The sequence below is a fragment of the Apium graveolens genome, unplaced genomic scaffold (assembly GCF_009905375.1).
Source record: "Apium graveolens cultivar Ventura unplaced genomic scaffold, ASM990537v1 ctg67, whole genome shotgun sequence".
Lineage (NCBI taxonomy): Eukaryota > Viridiplantae > Streptophyta > Magnoliopsida > Apiales > Apiaceae > Apium > Apium graveolens.
Genome location: NW_027419705.1, coordinates 15,154 through 20,204, shown reverse-complemented (window position 1 = coordinate 20,204; position 5,051 = coordinate 15,154).

The following is a 5,051-nucleotide window of genomic DNA, read 5'->3' as shown; positions in this document are numbered from 1 at the left end:
TTTTCTATCTCTTTCAACCACGCTCTAGCCTTAGTAGGATCCGTTGTGCCCTCAAATTCTAGAGGCTTTATTGATTAAAACTGCTTAAAAGTAACAACAGGCAACACTAGTGGCATTTGTGTTCAGGACGAGGTGGCTGATGTAACATCTGTTGCTTAAACTGTTGTTGTTGTTGCATCTATTTCTGCATCATTACCATCTGTTTTTGCATTAGATGGAACATTTGGTTCATGGTATTATTATTCTGTTCCTCAGAATTGCTGTTTCAAGTCTCAGTTTTGGTCTTTTTTTGGTGCCATTTTTCTGATAATAAAATAAATAGTTCCTTTAATAATTTTATAAAACAGTCGTGAGTGAATAAAGAAATAATTTGACTTGTATTAAAACATGAAACTTAAATAATTTAGGATTTTGAGCAAATCATTCGAAGCAAATTAAAATGTTAAATAAATAGACTGAACAATATTATTTTAAACATTCCATTTATCTTTTCAAAATTAAATAGAATTTAAAGAGATGGCAAGACTATACAACAGTAAAGTAAATGTAAATGTAAATGCTGTAAAGACTGAAAGTTTAAATAAATAAAAGAAAAGAGGTTGAAAAAGGTTTAGTTTATAAAACAGACACCAACACTAGGTGTTAGTGCTTAATACAAAAGGTCTATCATAACTGCTTCCGATACACATCAAAACTGGGTACTACACACATATCTAGTCTCGCTATAACTATAGCTACCTCTATGTACATATACCACATATAATACAAAATCCATGTCTAACTATCATGCATCAGAACCCCGGTGTAATATGGTCTATCTCCTGTCGGAGGGTTTCAAGAATAGACTGGGCAAGGCGGGAAGCTCTATGAAACTCTCCATAAGTATGACTTCCATCATGAATCAACTCCCCCAACTCAAGAGAAGCTCTGTGATAGGTCTCCTACAGTCTCTGTCTCAATAGGTAGTCAGGCTGGAGTGCTGCTAAAGGTCCTCTCTCTCTCTCTGCTAAAATAATTCCATTATCTCACGGCACTGGGATCTCCAATACTGCATCTCCTCATGTATACTAGTGAACTCATAATATGGCACAGTACGAAGCTCTCTTATCTCACCTACTGACTCTCTTGAGGGAACTATGGGCATCCCAGCAACATCCTGTGGTAAACCCAACTGTAAACCTATACCGTGGTCTCCCATCCCCTCAACAGGAGCCATCTGGAATATCTCTAGGGCTATAGCATATACAGGTAGAGGAACTGGAGCTGCTGCCGGTGGAAACTCTGGCTCAGCCTCTGGCAAAAACTGATACTGAAAGGGTAATAAAATTGGCTCGAAGAACTCTATAGGGTCAAACATCTTTACCGGATCCGGTAGCTACTTTGGGGATAGTAATGGCTCAGGGGGTACCTGCATCGGAGGCATCTGCACTGGGGCTTCAACTGACACTGGTGGAATCACTGGGGCTGCTGGTCCTGTAACTGTCCTCTCGGATGATGATGCCATCTAATAATATAACCAAAATACAAGAAAGGAAAGGGTCAAGTTATCTTCCCTAGAACTTACAAATTCTTAATCTTAGAAGTTATCCAAACCCTAACAGTCCTATTTCTATCTTATGTGATCTCCCTATATTATCTTAATCCTAATATTCTTGTTTTAGGGACCAAAATCTATAGCTCTGATGCCAAACTGTAATGCCCTTCAAATCCGGGGTCTAGATCTGGGGGTTACCTTCTCATCTCCAACATAATACAAACTTGTATAATAATTATATAAACAGATATCTAACCCCTTTATATCTATCTAGGATCTTTAAGGTTGAAGTTTGAAGACAAGAACAACTCACTACATTTAATACAAACCCAAGTTTAATATCTCATACAACTCTCTTTATTACAAGCCAACTATCTACACAAGTTTTTAAACTAAATTCATTTTATTTAAACACACACCACATCTATCTACACTACACATGCTCAGGTAGCTCAAAGCTCTCTTCTTTTATCGGGATTAGCACCTTCGGTGCCAGAGCGTCCCGCTATTTGACTCGCTTCTTTACCACTCGGGTCCGAATGAGTTTCATTCTCTGTCTTAACTGAAAACAAAGTGAATAACAACAATATGGGTGAGCCACAATTGCTCAGCATGTCCATAATGTATAAACAGTATTATAAAAAGATAAGTGAACCGATAATATGATTGTATTTATAACGATGTATTTCTTTAAAGAACTATGAAGGCCATTATCGGCGATTATCAATAAACTAGACTAGACATAAGATTAACATTCACACCTATATCCTGCTGATCAGTCAGGATACAATGCAGATCTATACCTACATGTATAGATCCATTCGGGTACTCAGGCTCTACGGCCCAAAACAGGGATCCGGTTAATTCCCGCCCACAGGATCCAGTTTATACCTGGTCCTTATCGTCACCATCCAGTCCATAGAGGAGCATCCGGAACAATTTGTATTGTTAGTCCCTTAACAATATGACAAGAATTACAGAAGGGGGGTTGAATGGAATTCTTGAAACTTTTTCTTGAAATAAAGTGTTCTAACTCAAATATAAATATAAGTGTATTAATTAGCACAATGCGGAATAAAAACTTAAGTGAATCAAAACACAAGTAATTAAAAACAAGAGTCTTTAAAAACTTTCTGGTGGATTTGAGTGATTCCACCAGAGATATATATTATATATCGAGAGAACCCTGTGTGCAGAAATGCTCACAGCTGCTTACAACAATTGAACTTCTAAGACTATAGAGAAATACTAAGAATCCTGCTTACAGATATTTCTCTGCTTTCTTGCTTAGATCGATAGTGTCTTAGGTGTTACTTCTTGGTTTATATATCACCAAGATTACAAAGTAATAAAACAAGATAATAAAACAAAAACTATCTAGTCTATTATAATGCTACTTCATTACTCTATTCCAGCATCTTTGAATATCTTCATAATAGCATGGAAATGGCAATGCTTCTTTGTTCTCAAAAACCCAGTTGAATAGGCTACCATATTCCATTTGCATCCACTCGATGCATGTGACTGTGTTGTCACTATCAACAGATATTAGAATTCTCTATCCGTCGGGTTCATGATCATCCGTCGAATTATTGATCATCCGTCGAGTTGTCTATTTGATCATCCGTTGACTTTATTGTAGGTTATCCATCGGGTAGCAAACTGGCACTTGACTTTATTTCATTTATGCAGAATTACAAGACATCATCTATGTACAATTAATCAACCTATTCTGCATATCTAGTTAAAGTCAACATGACTTTGAATACTACTTACAGAATCTATACAATGGTGAATGCAGAAATGTGCTACAGACTTATTGTTACATAAGCTACTCACTCGATGGATATTAAGTCATCATCCGTCGGGACTATAATGAGTCATCCGTCGGGACTATAAATCTTATCCGTCGAGTGCTACATTATTTCACTAAGTAAAATCTACTAATGTGTTTTGTTCATGAAATCATCAAGTACACAACATATACACAACAATCTCCCCCAATTTATATCTACTTGAATTATAGCCACAAATTAAGAGATACTTGATGATAACAAAACACCCTAAAAACATGACTTTAAGAGAAAGTAGATATTACTGAAAAGTGCTTCAATTAGAAAAAAAAATATACAAAGTTTTGCTCACAGTCATTTTTCAAGATGCTCCTCTAGCCTGAGCAGATTTGTCTAGTTTCTTGAAGGTCTGGATCTCTTTCCAAGCTTTCTGTTGTTTTCCTCAATCTGATTTTGGAGCTGCCTGTGGAATTCTAGTTCATGAGATTCAGAGAGATTTAGCTTTCCTTGCATTTCCAAAAGAGTCTCATTGCTAGAGATACTCAATTGGTCTTCCAATCTGAAGAACCTTCTCACACCTTTGTCATTCATGAACTTCATCAGCCAGTAGGGCCTTAGATGCACTCTTCTCCCTGTGTAAGGGATGATTGGAGTCTTTGGAAGAGCATCTTTAACTCTAACACTCCTTAGTTCTTCAATCTTCTTCAATACCAATCTTCTTGCAGTAATGTTGAACCCAAAGTTCTTCTTGAAGGATGAATAAACTTTAATCAGTACATCTTGGCTTTCTTGAAGGATCCTGTGAAGAGGCCACTGAATCTCCTTTCCTCCTTTGTACTTGAACACTAACCTTTCAGGTAGGTTTCTGTATGCATCAATTCCTCTCACTTCATCTAGTTCATCCAGATAGAGGTTTAGATCAAAAAATTCTTTGATGTCACACAAGTAAATATAGTCTCCCTTACTGACTTTAGATTGAGCTTTGACTTGAGACTTGGATTTGAGAGGTGACAGCTTCACTTTCTTGACTGCTCTTGACTTTGTTCTTTTTGGCTTGCTGAGGATTGGTATATTGAAGTCAGGAATTGGTATGTTCTCCCATTCTATTGGCTCATCCTTGGGCACAATAGGTTCACCATGAATATTCCTGTAGGGATCCACCACCCTGATATTTTCAAATACCACAGAGGGCTTTGATGCTTGAATTGTAGATGGTGTGGATTCCTTAGGAAATTGATCTTCCAATTCCTTGTCAACAATATCCAGTTTCCTTTTAGTTCTTTTAGCCAATTCCTTCTTTCTTGGAGATTTCTTCTATTGTTCAACTTGCTTCTTTGATTCAATAGCTTCAGATGGTTGAGAAAGAATTTGTTGTGATGAATTTACAGCATGTAGCTTGGCCAAGATAGTAATCTGCTCTTTCTTTTGTTTAGTCATTTTAGCATCCAGAGCAGCTTGCTTCTTTTCTTGCTTCAATCTAGCCTTTTCTTCTCTCTTTGCTTGAGCAAATTGAGGATGTCCAGCCACCACACAAATTTCTTTCCCATTTTTGAAAATCTTGGCAATTCTCCTTTTGGAAGCTGAATCAGCTGGATCTTTGTATAAAGCAATTGACCTTGACAGAAGCTTCTTCTCATCAGGCTTAGGTGTCTCATACACAATGTCCAAAGGGTTCTTCAATGATGATTTTGAGTAGTTTACCCTTGGTTTTAGAATTATTTCAG